The 19,489-nt window shown below is 42.2% G+C and overlaps 1 protein-coding gene across 1 annotated transcript in view; it reads right to left on the bottom strand.

Annotated features, from left to right (window-relative positions):
- RERE (arginine-glutamic acid dipeptide repeats) overlaps nucleotides 1-17,663 on the bottom strand; it is a 311,393-nt gene extending 293,730 nt beyond the window's left edge. Inside the window, exon 1 of the mRNA XM_065421264.1 lies at nucleotides 17,517-17,663. The gene's annotated coding sequence lies outside the window, so the exon portion shown is untranslated. The remainder of the gene's footprint in view (nucleotides 1-17,516) is intronic.
- Nucleotides 17,664-19,489: the final 1,826 nt, after the last annotated feature.

The following is a 19,489-nucleotide window of genomic DNA, read 5'->3' as shown; positions in this document are numbered from 1 at the left end:
CATGAAGAACAACTGATCAATGTCCTCTTTGTAACAGACCTTAACATATTTAAAGACTTAGCTCCCCACTCTGTCTTCTTTTCTCAAGACTTCAGGCAATGTGTGATCCACTATAACTCCCAGATTCTTTTCAGGAGAGACTACCACCTAGCCAATTATTCTCCATTTTGTAGTTATGCAGCTGATTTTTCCTTCCTAAGTGAAGTACTCTGCACTTGTCTTTATTCAACTTCATATTGATTTCAGACCAACTCTCCAATTGATCAAGATCATTTTGGCACAAGTGCACCTTGTCACAGAGTACATCAACAGACAAGGCTACTTTTCTATGGTTATGCAAGCATTGGTGGATTACCAGGGACACTTCACCGACATTGTGGGCTGATCAGGGTACATCCATGAGTCTCACATCTTTAAGAATGTAGGACTGTTCAGAAAGCTGCAAACAGGGACATTCTTTCCCAACTAGTGGATTACCACTAACGACACTGAAATGCCAACAGTGATTCTGTGGGACCCAGCCTATTCTCTGCTCCCCTGGCTCATGAAGCCATACATCGGCCACCTCAAAAGCACAAAGGAGGGATTCAACTACCAGCTCAGCAGGTGCAAAATGACTGTTGAACGTGCTTTTGACAGACTGAAGGACGCTGGTGGTGTTTACTTACTAGATTGGAGCTCAGTGAAAAAATAACCTAATGGTTAAAGCCATCTGTTGTGTCCTGCATAATATCTGTGAGGCAAGGGGGAAAAAAGCTGACGCTAGGGTGGAGGTAGAGCAGCTGTCTGCTGAGTTCGAACAGCCAGACCCAAGGGCTATTACAAGAGCCCCCCGTGGAGCTATGCAGTTGAGAGAGGCATCAGAAGAGCACTTTGTCAGCCACAGTCGTGTTCTGTGCTGGAGTCTTCTCTGGGCCTGGAGCTTCGAGTGCTGTTAAGAACTGTGTAGTGTTTCCTGTACATTTATAAATGTGAATCTTTTCCTTCTAAAGTTATGAATTATGTGGTGCTTGGATTACATTTAAAAGTACTGTTTGCTTTGACTCCCACTATGTATTCTGCAATATTTGCTGTGAACTAAGAAAGATAATTTGATTTCCCAAAAATAGAACTTTATTGAGCAGGAAAAAGTAACATGCAAAAAACCACAGGCAATGTTACACTCATTTTTAACATAACAGGGGGAAACTTAAAGGAAGTTAACATTTATGTCCATGTGAGTAAACAAATGTCATCTGTTGTGGCCATACATACACTGACCTGTGAGAACCATGGTTGATGTATGTGAAGCTGTGGATTTCCTTGCTGCCCCTCCTCCCCAAGCATGGAGTGATAGGGGTAATGATATGCCCCAGGATGCCATGTGGTATGTTGGAGGTACAGGGAGTGGTAACCATGTACTAGAAAAGATGGCGAGTGCAGGAATTTTGTATGTGTAGGTCAACCAGGCTCTGCAGCCTTTGGGTTCGTCCTGGTACATTTCACATTCCTTGTCTTGCTGGGATTTCTGGGGCCTTTTTCCTGTCCTCTGTCTTTCTCCACGCTGTTGGCCATATTGGCCCTCCAAGCCCTTTGTTCAAGATCCAATGCAGCACTGTCTTGCAGGAACTCACAGAATGCGTCCTCACTCATCCTCTTTTTTTCTCCTCCTCATCAGAGTCTGGCATGCTGTGAGCGTGGAGGGGGCATCCCTCAAGGCTGGCACACCAGAAGCTGCTGATAAAAAACAGACAGATAGATGTACCATTGGATTTACAGTCACAACAGAAAGGAAAAAAGTTTCAAAATTCCCTCCCCTTATTCCAATAATTTTTTTTTTTTTTTTTAAAGAAATGCTTATATACACTTTGCCTTTGGAGTACTTCAGCACATCACTCTCCAGCCCCAGCCATGGTAAGTATGGGCTGCTGGGAGGAGGCAGGGAAATGGAATCTGTTGCATGAAGCTATAAAATTTCTCTACACTTCTTGGGTACGGACATCAGGTAATGGCACTGAATACTGGCACTGTCTTCCACAGGCAGAGGTGATTTTAGCTGATATCTCATTCCTGAGCGTCACAAAGGCACAGAGAACACAGCTGCTACTGGCACACAAGGCTGCCTGGGCCCATAGGCCACTAGCCTATTTACTGCAATAGTGCTAGCCAAACTCATCGCAGAACGGAATGGGAAAACCTCCTACCATGGAGAAAGAAATCAGGCTGCCATCCCTAGAAACCTTTGAGAAAGGATTGCAAAGTATCGCCATTAAAGTTTCACAGAGATCTCTCAGGAGGATACAAGGGAAATCCCAATGCACATAATCAAAGTGTTCTGTGGGCCCCCACCTCCCAACTAAACCAACAGACAACGGGAAGCAGATGCCAACTCTACCTCTGTACCCCTACCTCATCTTCCACGAGTAATACAATGACAGGTCCTATACCTGTATCTTGTTAACTTGGAGATGGGCTAGGCACCATCTTTAAATGTAAAGATTGTAAGAAAAAGTGCATGCACACACTTACCTTACCTTCCCCTTTATCAGGCTCATCTGTGCTTGCCTGGTGGAACTGACTAGATCGTGACAAAGTCTCAAACAGGTCCTGTCTTGGGGTATGGCAGGATTCCCCCACCACATCTCCCCCTTCCTTCTCACTGTTCGCAGCAGGGATCTCGGTCTCAGGCTCCTCCAAGGTATCCACAGTGCTCTACGGATCTCCACCAAGCATGGCATACAGTTCTGTGTACAAATGGCAGGTCTGTGGCAAAGAACCAGATCTATTTTTGCACTCCCTAGTCTTGTGTTAGGCCTGGAGAAGTTCCTTCGCTTTCACACAGCACTGCTGCTGATCCCCTGTCATACACCTTTGTCTGCGTCCCCCATGCAATCTGCTCATAGATGTCCATGTTTTTACTTCTGGTCTGTAGCTGTGCTTGCACAGCATCTTCTCCCCATAGGCCCAGGAGATCCAATAATTCCCTGTCTACTCCAAGCAAGAGCATATCCAGTACTTATCTGCATGCATGAAGCTGGCATGATCAGTTGGGCAGTTGCACAAAACGAAGGTGAGCTGCTAGGTACGCTCACGAAGGTGGGCAATCAGGAAAAGGCATTTCAGACACACACTAAGAAGAAAGGGACTGGCTTTTGGTCTCTGTGGCCTCTGGGCAGTGGAGTTTAAAATTATGACCAGAGCAGTCACGGTCACAGGGAATGGGGCGGTGTGGGACAAGCTGCTGGAAGACTGCTATGGTTGACCAAGTTATGCAGTGTCTACACTTGCACTACATTAACCTCAGTTGGTCAACCAGGTCTCTGCGCTGCAAATTCGAGGGGGTGGTTCAATCTACTGTATCACTGTACTGGGGCATTTACACTGGCCAGAGAAAAAATTGAGCGTAGCGTAGTCTGTAGCTTGTGATGAGGTATGTAATCTTCTATATTAGTAGTACCGAAACTGCAACACAGAGAGCAGCATTAACAACCTGTTAACCACCTAGAGGACATTGCTAATTCATATATAAATTCACAATTTCTAGTCATGTGGCAGGAAAATAAGTTGTAAGAAAATGATTCAAGTGGTAAATTTGGCCTCAATCTGTAGTTATAGGAAGTGCTTTACTAAGCCTCCAGAGCCACACTTTAGTCATTAAATATATTTTCTGTTATAAGCCCTCCATTAAACTTGGATAAATAATTCTAGTAATGTGATCACACTAGTTGAACAGGTCCAGGTGGCATAGTGGGTTAGTTAATGCACTCAGGCCTGATCCAATGAGGTGCTAAGTGCAATACTTTGCAAAGCTGGGACATAAACCATTAGCTTTCTGAACACATAGGTAGAAATCACTATTAAGCCACAAGCAAAATGAGTTTAGCAGTCGAATTCAAGTACACTGTGGACACTTACTCACATCACAAGACCACCACGCTGGCCAGCACAATGAGCAGCCTCTGCTCAAGCCAATCTTAAATCTAATAATCAGGACAGGATGGAGGTGTTCTGGAAATTAACTTGAGGCCTGTACCATGCCTAGTTTTACCCAGTGCTATTCATCCCTCATTATATTGGGCACTAAATTCACACAAAATATGTAAAAGACTATAGAATTTTAAAAGACAAATGATTCTATAAAATGATAAATTAGAAGGGGAAAAAAATCTCTCGACTTTCATAATTACAGGCTACTGTTCCGGGACAATTAAACGTAGAAACACGGAAGCTATGTACCATAGTGAAATCATTCAATAGTTTCAAAACAGAGACAATGTCTCAAAAAAAATCCCACAAACTGTAAGGCGAGATCAGACATTACTCCGGAGGGAATTCTGTGCCAAAAAATTAAAAATTCTACAAAATTCTGCATATTTTATTTGTTAATAAATAAATGTGGAGGCTCCAGCATGGCAGTGGGGAGCACAGGCCATTGGCTGCACGGAGATGGGAGATCACTCTGCAGCCATCCCCCACCCGCCAGAGACACGGACTTGGCAGTGACGCTGCACCCAATCCTGACACAAGGCAGGGCTTGCCCCAGGAACACCACAGGGCCCTGCCCCTCCATGCCAGGAGTACCAAGGGAGAGAGACACATGGACAGAGCCTCGCACACCCAGCCCTGGTCCCCGATCCAGATGTGGGACAAACAGGCTCAGCCCGGCAGGATCCAAGTGTGGAGAGGCTTAGTGGGGGGGATCCAGATGTGGGGTGAGAGGGTTCTATGTGGGGCAATCTGGGTGCAGGCAGCTCAGTTGCGAGTCCAGGTGCGGGGAGGGGGGGGGCGGATGCACAGGGGCTTGTTGGGGAGTTCCGTGTACAGGGGGAAATGGAATTCTGAAGGGGGATCCAGGTGAAGGTGGTTGGGACTCAGCCAAGGAGGGATGGGGGGAGATAGGGCTTGGCAGGGGGGTCAGTGTGGGAGGCTCAGTGGAGGAGTCAGGTGCTGGAGGAATGGGGCTTGGTGGGATGGAGGTCCAGGTGAGGGGGCTCATCAGGGTGGTGCAGGGGGTGGGGCTCATAGGGTGAGGGTTCAAGTGCAGGGGGGCTCAGCAGGGGCTGGTCTGCGTGTAGGGGAGAGGGACTCGGATTGGGGGTTTGAGTGGGATGGGGGCTCTAAGGGGTTGGTCTCGATATGGGGGGGTCTGGATGCAAGGGGATTGAACAGACGGGGGAGCAGATCCCCACAGTGACCCCTTCCCCCACGACAATGGGGGCAGAACTTCCTGCAGCCAGGTGAGGTTCCTGAGGGTGGGTCTGACCCAGCCCTGGCCACTTCTTGCAGGAGGAGAAGTCGTCCTGTCCTCCCCTGCCTCCAGCCCAGCTGGGACTAGCAGCAGAGTCTGGCGCAGGGTAGGAGCCACCAGTCAGGGCATCCTCAGCCCCGCTCACTCACCCCCTCCCCCGTAGTGATTTACCTCTCCGCTGGCTGCTCCGGGCTGCTGGGGCAGGGTGTGTGACCACTCTTGCGGCTTCCCTTTATTTCCCCATCAGAAGTCATTTTTCTGCAGGGAAGCAAAGAAATCTGCAGGGGACATGAATTCTGCACGCATGCAGAGGCGCAATATTCCCTCAGGAGTACAATGTGAAATCTCTGTCCCGTCTGCAAGATGGATTTTTAACAATGAAGGATTGTGAACAGGTCTGTGAAATGCTTTTAAGAGACTGAAAGTCATTGAATGAACAATCCAACATATAAGGCTCTGGGTTGACAATAGGTCAGCACAAAAAGGATCAGGAACTATATACACAACTCTAAATGAGGAACAAAATATGGACCTATTTCACACTATGAATATACATAGGGCAAAAACATCGTCGTTCTGCTCTTTTTTGCTGAAATATAAAAATTGGAACACATTCGTACTTACATAGGACAGTAAAAAAACTGTGCATTTTATTAAAATCACATGACATGGTTTATTAAATTTGTACAAGAGTATCTTCAAAGATTGAAACTTCAGAGAAAGCAATCATTTGCTAAATGTAAGCTTTAAAGGTAAAACAAGCATAAAAATGTCAAGGTATTTGCTTAAAATCACAAAACTCTCTCCTACTACAGTAACCTAATCCACCTCAAATTCAAGTCTTTAGAACTGCTCTCCATGTGCTATAGGACAAAAATCACCAGTTCCTGTTATCCAAGCAATCTACTCACCACTGTCCAGATTAGCCTGTTTTCTCCAACAGTCATGTAACCTCTCCCATTAGATAAATATCTACAAATTCAGTTGAGATTTATTTCTGGCTAATTCTTAGTTTATACTGAATTGTGATCTCCCCTAAGAACAAGCAAGAACAAGAAGATATTTCACAAAAACCCACTTTGAAACTATACTAAATTTAGAGAATATCAAATAAATATTTTAATGTATAGCATTTGAACATCACCAGGGATGAGGAGAGAGAGGAATGAGGGAAAGTATTATATGATGGGATGGCCACTGGATGCCAAGCTCTAAGTCCATGGGAAATGTTCATGAACAGCTAGGTACAAGCTAAAAGCTTTTTATGGCATTGACCAGGTTTTGCACAAATCAGTTGAATTTGTGCAATAATCCATACACAACTTAATCCAGACTGCCAATGAAAAACTCAAAGTAGCAGTATTTTAAGGAGTAGGTATTATTTCCAAGAGACAAAATTCCCAGTGTTGAGTCCCAACTAAGCACTTTGTTTACTTGTTTACAAATATTCAGTAATGTGTTCCACAAGATCAGTAAATACATATACCACACATACTTTAAAAGCCATTAAGAAAACTAAAAATACAAGTATGTCTTGATCAGATAATTCTGGGGTAAATTTCCGTTGGCCACCCATCCAGCACTAGATTAACTGTTGGTCTATTTGTGACAAATAGTTGGTATTCTCTAGAAGCTCCATAAAAGCAAACACGAGAAACAACTACTGGGTGCATTCCACATGCAAAATCCACTGCATTAACAAGTCAAACTGGAAGAAAATGACACCAGTGTTTATGAAGCACGTCTTGCCTGGTCAGCACTCTCTTGGGCTGAAAGGAGGTGTCCATGACTGCAATGCAAAGCACCTTGTGGAAAGTCCCATATTTAGCTTAATATTTTCTGGGTACATCAAAAAGTGTTTGTATCAGCAGTTCTTCCAAAATCTCAATTCCCTACCAAAACAATGCAGACACAGAAAAGGATGTGCTAAGACCTGATCACTCCAAGTTGCATTAGTTTAACCAAAGTTATTCTTTTAAAGCGATTCAGTTAAGTCGTTGCAACCTGGTGCATGGGCATCATAAAAATCAATTTATACCTGTTATGTCAGTTCAGTTTCTTCCTATAAATTTAATTTTAAGCTAGTAAGTATGTCCACATCGGAGTTTGCACCAGTTTAGTGAAACCAATGCAAGTCTGAGTGCTGACAAGCACGAAGATTTTCAGCTACCAAATGCTAACAAATACCCTTATACATATTATTGCTAATGCACCAATTATGAGAGGTATGAAAGAGCTAAGAGTTTCAAAGCTTTAGTATCTTCCTAACCTGGTACAGAATTACAACTCATCTCCAGTCAAGACTATCGCCAACTATGTTCAAAATGACCACAGAGCTGTGTACATAGAGCAAGGTTCTGCTGACTGTATTATTTAAACAGGTGGTTTTTTAAAATATTGTTGAATTTAACTATTGTGGAACTCCCACAGGAAAACAATGTAGAGAACAAAAAGAGTTACAGGCAACTTTGGCATTTTGGGTGGTCCAGCATGTCCTTAAAAGAAAAGCAGCATGTAGCCAAAGATGATTCTGTACAACAACAAAAAAGGTAACAAGACAACCAATTGCTGTACAGCAACTAGCTAAACTTCACTAGCTGTAGAGTCAAACCCAAACTTCTTGCATTTGTGCTTTGTTACCATAATTTATACTGGTCATTACCAACATGTTTTAAGAAAACCAAAAATATTTACTTTCATCTTAAATACTTATTCTCATCTTGTGCATTAAGCGTTCATACCCCTTGGAAGAGAACTTTAGGGTCGAAAGACCAAACGGCAGTCTCTTGTGCAGGGGCTACTGTGTTCACAATTTATTGTGCCTGCCTTTTAGCACCCAGAAGTAGCTGTGCACACAAATCCCACCATATAGATAGAGCTAAGCACCTGATTTTGCAGACAAAAATCCACACAGGCTGAGCTCCATTTAAAAATCAAAAGCATGAATCAAATTCAGTTTGCTTTTCCCAACAGTTTGTCACATGCTTGATCACAAACAGAAGTTACTCTCAACAGTGGAGCATCAGAGTTTTTCCCCCCACTTTGTTTCCAGATGCCACTGTTTTTTCAGTATGCATTTGCAAAGAATTTCCCTGCCAACAACTGATTCTGCACAGCTACTCCTACTATATCCATTCACGAAAGAGCACTCTTTCAATTTAGACCAGGATGTACTTAAATTCGCTTAGCAACGGTGGCATGTACTATTATAAAGAGAACAGATACAACGTGAAATATTAACAGGAACCAAGAAGCCTAAAAAAATATTTGTTTTGGCTTTTTTAAATGTGCTTTAGCTTGTGTGGCTGAAAATAATATATGCTTTGAATATATAAAACCTAAAAATAATGCAAAAGAGGACAACGCAATTTCTTTTAAAAACCACAGAAAGCAGTAATATACTGAAACAATACAGCAATTTTTCATGCAGTATTCATAATTACTTTATTACACCATGAAAGGGTAATCAGAATCCGAATGATCCAATAACCTTGGGGTGCTCGCTCTTAACTCCTTTACATCATTATTAACTATAAAACATAGGCTGGCTGGGTATGCCAGCTCTAATTACAATATTCTAATATTAAACATGCAGTTTAGAGACATTCCTCCTCATACATACAGTCAAACACACACAGTCTCTAAGGTGCCACAAGTACTCCTGTTCTTTTTGCGGATACAGACTAACACGGCTGCTACTCTGAAACACACAGCAAAGATTACCTAAAAGCATTCAATTATTCAGTGGGAACTGCTGTATAAGAATCTATTCCCTACTCTACCCTCCAAGGAATAGCTTTATCATCAGGAAAGGGAAATCTGATTTTTGCCTCCTTTGTTAGATTTCAACAGGAAATGGAGCAAATACAGTATATGTTTTGACTGCTTGTAAAAGTAAATTCTGCAGGGAATTGTTACTCTATCAGATTTAAGGAAAGTGTGTGTGTGTGTGTGTGTGTGTGTGTGTGTGTGTGTGTGTGTGTGTGTGTGTGTGTGTGTGTGTGTTTTACTGATTGAGGTTTATAGCCTGTTGCATTTTGGCTCAATCACTTTTATACTGTCTTGTAATACAACCACCTGCTGCGGAAACTCTTAGTCATCAGTCACAGACTAAAACCAAAAATCTTCACACTGTGGATAAATACAAATAAAGGAGTTCTCAGGTCCAACATGCGCTTGGGGGGGGGGGGAATATCTACTCTCTGCTGGGTTTCTACACTTTTCAAAGTGACAGTACCTATGAAAAAAGATGAGCTGACAACAACAAAGAAGCTGTGAACTTTCTCAGGGTCAAAGGAAGTAACATGCTGGTCCTATTTTAAGTAAATATATAATTTTCCTAGAACTGATTAGGGAGGTTTTAGTTCCCTAATCTAATCAGGAACAAAAGAATCCACAGCCACAACTTCAATACCAGATGTAGTAACCTTTGGCTGCTATCATTTTACCAGCTAGATGAATCATGGGAGAGACGATAATGTTTAATTTAGTGGCTAAAATACACCCCTCAAACCAAAGGCCAAAACCTTCCACGCAAGAGGGAAAAAAATACCACTGATTTAGTGTTATAAACTCTAACAATGCCTTCATTTTTAACATTCTTGCAGAGTATTCAATTTTCCAGACTTCAGGTGCTGCTATATGACATGTAATATTGAAAAACTACAACTTTACTTCTCAAGAGTATTCTGATCTTGACAAAAAAAGGTGTCTGTTTTACAAAGTAATCACTATGTCAAACTAGGGCTGTCTTTTTGTTGTTTAATGAAGGATATAAGTCTGAAACAGACGAATTTAAAATAAAGCTCTGCATTACTAGGTAGAAATGCTGCAACAGACCTAGATTAGGATTAGTAAATTTTGAAAAATTGTGTTTCCCTTCCCTGTCACATAGCATAGTAGACCTTACTTTTGAAAAAGGAACATGAAAAGCTGAAGATATCTAACTATTAAAACAGTTCAGGTTTGCTGTGTAGAACTTTAGATTGTTGCCTCTGAATTATATCCATTTTCACAGAAGAGCTTAATCGCACTGAATCATTCCTCTGAAATTTGCACTGTTATTTCCCCCTTGAGGAACTGTGCAGTCGCATTGCTAATGCGAAATTTACAGCCCTCATTTCCCCCGTGCTTTTGCTAACAGTAGGAAAAGCCAGAATTCTAACCCTGCTGTCATATGAGAAATGTATAGTTATAATAAACAAAATTCACACATCACAGTCAAATATTATTTATCCCAGTAACCAAATGTTTGTGCAATCACCAGGGCTTTTTGTTGGCAGAGCTGCATAAAAGTTTCCTAAAGAAGCCCAGCTTGTTTTAATCATTTACATTTTTCAACATTACTTGTTCTTGCTTTGCATTCAAAGGTCAAAACTCAAACTGCTACCTCAGGCAAACTTGGGAACAAATACTAATTGTTGTGAGCTCTTTCAGTGAGAACTTAACCTTTACTATCATTCAACCTCTGTTACAAAAGGATTCACTGATAAACTTTCAAACAGACATAAAAGGGCAAAGATAAATGAGATCCAGTTCACACTACCGTTTGTATGTCATATGAGTCCAACACAGTTTTCCTGACTAGCACCAATATTTGCCTTAAGATCCATGTTATAAAACAGTGTTGCATGTTTCATAAATGTCAGGAAATACTAGAACGTTTGTCTATAGGCTAGTGTGGCTTGCAGAGTTCTTGAGGAAGGGGGGGGGGGGGGAGCCTCATCCATGCTGGCCAGGGAACCATATTAGAACCTTAAAACATGGTTATTCCACTGTGGCATGGTTGTAACCTTAGTGAGACTCCAGATCAGACACTATAGCAAATATATATATATATATATATATATACACACATATATATACACACATATATATACACACACACACACACTTTATATGGAATTTTGAATATGTATATTCCTAGAAAGACTTTCAAACAAGCAATATTTGGTGTTTCAGAAGCAGGAAGAAAACCTGTTGAAGAGCTGACGATTTTTAAGAAAGGATAAATTCACTTGAGAAAGATGGTTGTGTTTTTTCTAAGAGGGAGGGGTTGGAATGTAGGTTTTCTAAACAAGAATGTAGCCATTCAGGGTTTAGGAAATATAAGCAAAGTTCTTATTGAGAATGGATAACTTCACAACACAAGGGCACCTTAAATATCTTGAATACATACCGTTACTAAGCTATCAGAGATTCTTTTGAACTAGTATTTATTGAAGAGCAGTTTACCATGTAAGGGACTATTCTTTAAAAACTTGTCAGGGCTCAAAACAAGTTATGGACTTAGAACACTGCCGCTTCTATCGCCCATTTTAAAGTTAGTAGATAACGCGATAGGTCAGGAGCAAATAATGCTTTTTACAGTGTTCATAGCTGTATCTGGAGGCTTTTGACAAATACTTCATCAAATATGCAGGTCACATTATTTTATTTTTTAAACAGACCAATACATTTTATTGCTTGTATGGAATACTGGTGAAAAGAACTGACCCAGGTTCAACCTCTGGTTACCTGGGATATTTACACATCAGTGTTGAAGATTAAATAACAGTGGCCCTAGATAGGGCTTTATGTCCCAGATATGACAAGTTTCACTCATTTTAATTCTTTTTCTAACTACTGTGCAACTATCCATTTTCCTGCTTCATTGTCTTAAGGGTACATCTTCACTGAAGGTCTACAAAACTATATCTGAGTTACTGTGTCATCCCTGGTACTGCACTCACCGATGAGATTGGGACTTCTAGGGAGCATATTCCGAGGTCCTTTTGCTGCAGGAAGTTGAGACACTATGATTCTTTCCCAGTGATTTGTGGGACAACTTGTCTGTCCTTCTGGGCCCACAGAGGGAACTGGTGAACTATGAGAACTCAAATAATTTAGCCAGCCTCCTCGCTGCAGAGTAGGCAGGTTATGAGTCTACTGAAAACCTCATTCGGCATTTAGTCTCTAGCCCAAGGGTTCTCAAACTGGGGGTCAGGACCCCTCAGGGGGTCACGAGGTTATTACATGGGGGGTCGCAAGCTGTCAACCTCCACTCTAAACCCTGTTTTGCCTCCAGCATTTATAATGGTGTTAAATATATTAAAAGGGTTTTTAATTAGTAAAGGGGGGGGGGGGGTGTCGCACTCAGAGGCTTGCTATGTGAAAGGGATTACCAGTAAAAAAGTTTGAGAGCCACTGCTATAGCCTCAGATGAGCCACCTGTGGAATTGCAATTTGGTCAGCTCTAACTTAGCAGCTGCCTCCTGGGAATAAAGGCCTGTCTGGTGTCCCAACACTGGGACAATTCCACCTGTACCCTCCTCTTTCTGCTTAAAAGGCTCAATGTGCAAAGTTCTCAGATCCTCTACTGATTTCCCTTTAGGGAATACAAATATTTCCCCTTAGAGAAATATTGCAAATACAAGCTCCCAAGTTCTTTTTATCCATTTTGTCCAGTGATTAACCAGCTCATTTTCCTCCTTCCTTCTTGTATTTTCCCTAACCTGAAATAAACAGAAAATAATAAATTGTAAGCTTGTACTTTGCTCTGTCACTTTTGAATCTCTTGGTTTGTTCAGCAAGTATTTGGAGTGTGAACCTCAGTTTGCTGATACTGGGGTGCAACTCCTGCAGCAACTACGCCACTGTGGCATTTTGGGGACTACCCAGACCAGTAAGGGATCCTGTCACCACCTGCCCTGTAAATCTTTGTGGCCTTTGTGCTGTGCATATATGGTTCAATTCCCCAGTAGCCAGCCTACAAGCATCAGGTCTCACCCTGGCTCTCGCTAGTTACTCCTTGCAGGGTGACACCAACGGCCCTTCCAGTCCCCAGTCTCTCCAAATATGTCCTCCCTGAGTTCTTAATTACCAGAGACTTGGACCGTTTCCCTCTGGTTCATCACCTGCAAAGATGTGAAACCCACTTCCGAGATATCAGCCTACTTTGGCCCCCACCCTCCATAGTTTACACACCAGAGACCTGCTTGTGGGAAAAATAAAATAAAATAAGTTTCTTTACTAGAAAAATCAGATTCAAAAATAAAATAGTAAGGGAAATAAAAAAATATACAGGTTACAGAGAAACCCAAAAACGCAGCCTCAGGTTTTATGCTCTCTTATTAGATAAAATCCCTTTTCTAAGGCAAGTTATCTATTGCCTTAAGTCAATTTCTCAGCATACCCCTGAGCTACAGGAGGGGGACTGAGCCTTCACAGGCAGCCTCCAATTATGAGGCTGTCCCTCAAGGTCTAGATTTAAAAAAAAAAAAAAAAAAAAAAAGCTTAAATCAGTCCCGAGGCTGTTTTTAAAAGGCTCCCCACCCCACCCCAGTCCATGGTGACTCATGTTTATTCAGAGTGGGGAAATTCCCTCTTGACTTGATAGCCAGGGATGTCTCAATGTCTTTCCATTAACTCTATTGGTCCATCACTGTATTTTCCTGGGCAGGACGGTGGATCATTACTTGAAGCTGGTTTCACATGAACACCTGGCTAGAGTTGCCTGTTCTCGCTAACTACTCAACACCCTGTTGTGAGGTGTAGTTGTAGTAGAGATTATGAACACAGTTTTCTACATACACAAACATATAGATTCATAACCACAGTCTATATACATCTTATGATGGCAACGAAGTTCAGAACATTACAAGGGTTCATAAAAGACTTGATATACTTTTATAGTACAGTAATACAGTATACAATCAGTTGCTTTAACTGCTTGTTTGGGGGGTTTAAATCTTCTGTCCTCCACTTGAGGTATCTGGACCATCACTGTCGCACAGGCCATCTGAACAGGGGTTACAGCACCAAACGTAGGTGAGAAGATTGTGTGTGTGAACAGGAGGGAAATTAGGAACAACACACGAGTAAAAGCCCTTAGTATCTTGGTGAACATTCATTATTTCTCCAAAATGTTAATGGACCATAGCCTCACTACACATTCAGCTCTACCACCTGCATTTTCACCCTATTTGCTATCAGTTAATTGGGTCTGACATAAAGGCACCACATTAGATGTATGTATAAACAGATTTCACACGTTTGCTTTTACTGACTGTTCTTCCTGCTTCCGATTCAGCCTACATACTCTTATCACCACAAACTGCTCTCAGTTCCAGGAACATTCTGCCAAATACAAGAACTAATGTGTGCTCTGACCAACCAAAAAAAGATGGCTTAGGCCTGGTCTATACTAAAAAGTTAGGTCAACCCAGCTACATTGCTCAGGGTTGTGAAAAGTCCACACCCCTAATGGCATAGTTAAACCGACCTAACTCCAGGTGTAGACAGCATTCGATTGATTTAAGAATTCTTCTGTGGATTTAGCTACCAACTCTCAAGGGAGATGGATTACCGATATCAACGGAAAAACTCCTCCCATCGACGTAGGTGGTAATGTTTTCACCCCTCGGCTCATATCTACACGGGAGTACCACAGCGACAGGGCTGCAGCACTGCAGCTGTGCCACTGTAGCATTTCAAGTGTAGACAAGCCCTTAGTAAAAAACACACTGGGTTCACTGAAGAAGCAATGCATTGTCTGTGAGGGGCAACATATTTAAAGCATGATTGACCAACCTCATATCCTTGTTGTATTGCCCCCATTTAAGAATTTACTAAAAGAACCCAAGCAAGTAATTTAACAGTAGACCGAGACGGTGTTTCTACACACAAGATCATGCTACACCTAAATCCACACAATCACTTTAGATCCTGAACATAATCCATAATGAAATTAAGTTACTGAGTCAGATCCACAGCTGATGTAAACTAAGGTAACCCTATTGGGTTCATGGAGCTGTGACAATTTACACCAGTTGAGGACTTGGCCCTTTTAATCCAAACTGCATACAGCCTCTACACTTTAAGGATAGTGCATTCTCCATCTTTATACAGATATGGCTTTAAAGGATTCTTTAACAGTGTAGAATATTTGCCTCAGTAGTAATTCATCCACAGTACAAAACCACTGACCTTCTGTGACATTACAAAAATAGATAGTTCCTTCTTGATACTCTTAAGCAACACAATAGCTAGCATAACCCTTTGACCCCAAAACAGGCAGGTTTATGAGAAGTCTATTAATACCTGGCTTCTTGTTTTCTTTCCTCCCCCGCCACCCCAAACCAAAACAAAAGGTCTCTCACAAATGAGCTATTAGCTACTGATACTATGAAACAAAAGGCTGTCTTGTCCCATCACATGAATAAAAATGAGCAAGGAAGGGGTTAGAGGATCCACCAAGCAATTCTTTACAACCTCTAGTGTATGATACTCTACACTGCAGAAGGAAGTCAATGCATTCTGACATAACAGCTGTACACAGTTACACTAATTAAAATAAAAAACTAGTCCACATAATACACAAGCTATTTACTGAACTTCAGTGAAAGTTGAAAGAACAATATCTTTAAAGATGGATAATTTAAGAACAAGTTGACTAGTTATACTAAAGCCAACAGCATAAAGAAGATATGCAAGTATTTGAGAAACAGTCACAGCTATTTAAAGTAAAACAAAAAAAACACTATCTACTATAAAAAACACACAAAGGAAGTGGGATAGATTACGTCAGCCCTTGCCTCAATTCATAAATCCTAACCACAAGACAAGAGAAATTCTAAACTGCCTTTCACTGGAAACTGCTTAAAGTGAATACATGCAGTTTAAGTCTTAAAATATGCTATTGAACAGCACTCGCTGATGCATCACTTTCAACAGCCACAGGGGGAAAAAATGGTGTAATCCTAGTCAATTCTATCATGCAGCCAGATCAAATAACATTTCAAAAACTGGCTGCCAAGCACCCAGCCTGCCAGAGTACAATAAGCACTTGAGTGTGCTGGACTCAAAACCACCTTTCACTGCTCCCAGAGATCTTTATAACATAGTTTAAACACTACTAAATTACAGGGTTGGAAAAAAACAAAAAAGCTTTTAAATGTTGCTCCCACACAATTCTTCAACTTGCTGTAAAGCATCTAAAATGTCTGCCTTGTGCTATTTTACTAGGCAATATAGCTATTCAAACATGTGCCTTTAAGAACAAAAATCTGACAAAAATGCAGATTGCGCTGCAAGACTGGAACTAATTGCCCACAGATCAATGGCTTTACATTGAAATAACGTTGCCCTGTCTGTAGGGTTTTAAATCCTATTTACTTTAATTTTGAGTTCCCAGAAGGAATCCTTTGCTAGAATGTAGAATATTTAAATTTAGACTCCAGGAATTAAGGGTCACATTTCTGTTCTCAACTTTTACGTATTTTACAAGTCTTAAAAAATCTGACTAATTTTAAATTAAAAATTAGTCTCCTTGTCAACTGCCATTTTCATTCACATACAATTAAAAAAGAACCCCATATGGCTGAAAGGAAGCCATCCAGTCACACAATACCCCATGCAGTGTAATGCCACATGTACTCAAGAAAGGCTTAAAAACGGATTGTAAAACAAAGTAGAGCTGGTTTCTTTCTCAAGAAACAGAAAGTGGTCAAGCAGGTCTCCCTGTCACTTCATCTAAGAACAGGGTTTGAGCAAACATTATAAAAGAACCTTACACCAACCACTGTACCAATTAAAATTTAAAAGGCATTCCAAGACACTCCTGCACCTTAGCAAGTGGAATGGAAGTGGATTTTCAACCAAGCAAGGAAACTTCATTCTTCACCTCACTTGCATAAAATAGTTTAGACTCAAAATGTTTGCTCTGTTTAGCTAACTTTGTTAGATTAAAAACATACAAAGCAAAACATTCACCTGAGAAAGAGAAACCTGTGGCCTTAAAACACTCTGAGCTTGCATTCTGGGCCAGTAAAAGCTATCACATCACATACCGCGTTGATCCAACTTTCCTTGAAAATCTGGAATATCTGGGAGGGCAAAAATAAATGAATAAAGTCAAGAGTTTCTCTATCCAGATGTTTTTTGTTGTAGTGAGAGTGGTTTATTATCATCATTATTCTATTTTAAGACTAGTAGGGTGACCATCTCAACATTCTCCTCCCAATAGAACTTCATTTGGTGTAGTGCCTTTCATGTACCGTTAACTATAGTCACAGAGTTAAGCAGTAAATAATCCAGTGTGTAAACCCACTCTCTGGACTCACACCCGTAGCATGACCTGCAGCAGATCTGACTTGCTTCAACTACAGCCCACTTTCAGGAGTCAAAAGCTGCAGCCCTAGCATCCAAGGACTTCAGCCAGGACAGGGTGCAAGGTTCCTGTCCATCTCAGCAGCCACACACGACAGCCCACTCCCCCCCCCCCCCCGCCTCCTTTGCGCTGCACACTCACCCAGCCAGCCTTGGGCTTTAAGCTTTGCAGTTCCTGGAGGAGCCGGACAAACACAACTTGTCTGCAATCCTAGCAGCGGCTACAGACTGACCCCTGCGGACTTTGTGTTTCTTCTCCGGAGCCTGCAGGAAGGGGGCTGCTGCGGTGTCCAACAACATGCAGGACCATGCAAGGCCCATGGAGGAGAAGAGGGAGGGAAGGAAGGCAGGTAGGAAAGGGGGAAGGATAGGGAGGGAAAGGAGGAAGGCGGGGGGGGGGAGAAGAGGAGAAATGCACTTGGTGAACAAAAGGAGGCCCCCTCTTCTTTACTGCAGAGTAGCTGGGCCAGGCGGAGGAGAGAGCAGCATTGCCCGAGTTGGAGCCTGCCTGCCCGCCCTGGGTGCACGGCCAGAAGCCCCCTGGCTTGCTGCCGTTGGCTCCCCTCAGCACATGCACACTGTACTGCTGCTCCCCCTCTCGCAGGCTCCGAGTCCTCAGCTGTTCGGCTGCAGACACTTCCACATGCCTCTGTGACCCAGTCTCTTTTCTTTTACCCAGACACCAGGAGGAGGAAAAAAAAGAGACAGAAGCACAGCCTCCAAAAGACAACAGGCGGTGGAGAGGAAAACCCGGAGCGGAGTCCGGCAGCAGCAGCTCTGGCCATGCACAGGCACACAGGGAGCAGGCTGCCTCTGCTGCTTATCCCTCCCGTGCAAATTACACCACGAAACAGGCTGAACACACACACATTCCAGTCTCAGACAGTGTTTGATGCTTAACACTTCAATACACAGATTGAGCTCTCTGTTCTGTCTTTGGTGGTGGTGCCTGTCCTCCTCCTGGCCACACTCTCCGCCTGCCTCTCACACACACGACTCAGTTCTCCATGCTACTTGTGCTGCTCTCTATACATCTTTGGCCATATACGCGCGCACGCACGCACCTCCACTCTCCTTCTGGCTGATGCTGTTGCCTATCCTTTCCCTCCTCCCCACTCAGCCCAGCCGGAACCGAGCTGTGTGATTGATGGCAGCTCTTTAATAGCGTGGTCAGCTAGAAAATGCATCTGCAAGCAAGATATTAAAGAGGCAAAGCATCCCTGGGAGTGATCAGCGGCTCACATCCTAGAGCTGCAGCCAGGAATATTAATGAAACAAACCTCCTTACATCTACAAATGCAGATCAAAACACAGGGGGTGGGAAAAAATGCAGATAAAAAAAATAGAGGGGTGGAGGGAAGCACACACAGAGCATTTGTTCCAATGATGGATAAGAGAGAGACGCCTCTCTGGTGTCACATTAGAGACATTTCTATACAAGGATTTTGTTGTAGTTTATTCAACCAGTAAGCCATTTTGTTAAAATCCTCTCCAACCCCCACTCCCCTTTTTCATAAGAGACTAAAGCTGCATCTGCTAAGCAAGGCACCTTTTAAATTTGATTTGATTGAAATTAATCTAATAATGAAGAAATAAATACACACTCCTACCATGCAGCTTTAAACAACGTGATACTTAGCTGCCAGCTTCAAGTATCACCCCCCACTCCCGCTTAATGCGATGATAATAAAATCTCGCAGCTGCCTAAAATGACCAACTTCATTTTGGAGCACAGCCCTTTAGATCTCTAGTTCAGAATAAAATGTACGACTACCAAAAAAAAGTTGTTTATGCAGTCCATGAATGGTGGCAATACACAACATCTTTTCTGCCAAATAAATAAAGGGCTTAGCTATATAGTAATGATGTTTTATCTTTAACTAAATGACTGACGCATACACCTCAGTACTGCTTTACAACCCCCACACACCAAAAAAAAAAAAAAAAAAAATAGATGTCAAACCAAAGTTCATGATTCCTTTTTTCTATATCAAGTCCCCATGAATGTCAAGTATTGACCCCGGCCTTGTTTTTCCCCCAGATATTGTACATTGTGTTCTGATTTGTATTTTTTCCATAGGCATTTATATGGTGTTCATCACTGTAGGGTCCAAG

Source organism: Emys orbicularis, chromosome 22 (genome assembly GCF_028017835.1).
Source record: "Emys orbicularis isolate rEmyOrb1 chromosome 22, rEmyOrb1.hap1, whole genome shotgun sequence".
Lineage (NCBI taxonomy): Eukaryota > Metazoa > Chordata > Testudines > Emydidae > Emys > Emys orbicularis.
The sequence above is the reverse complement of the archived record's forward strand: the minus strand, read 5'-3'. Positions and strand labels throughout refer to the sequence as shown.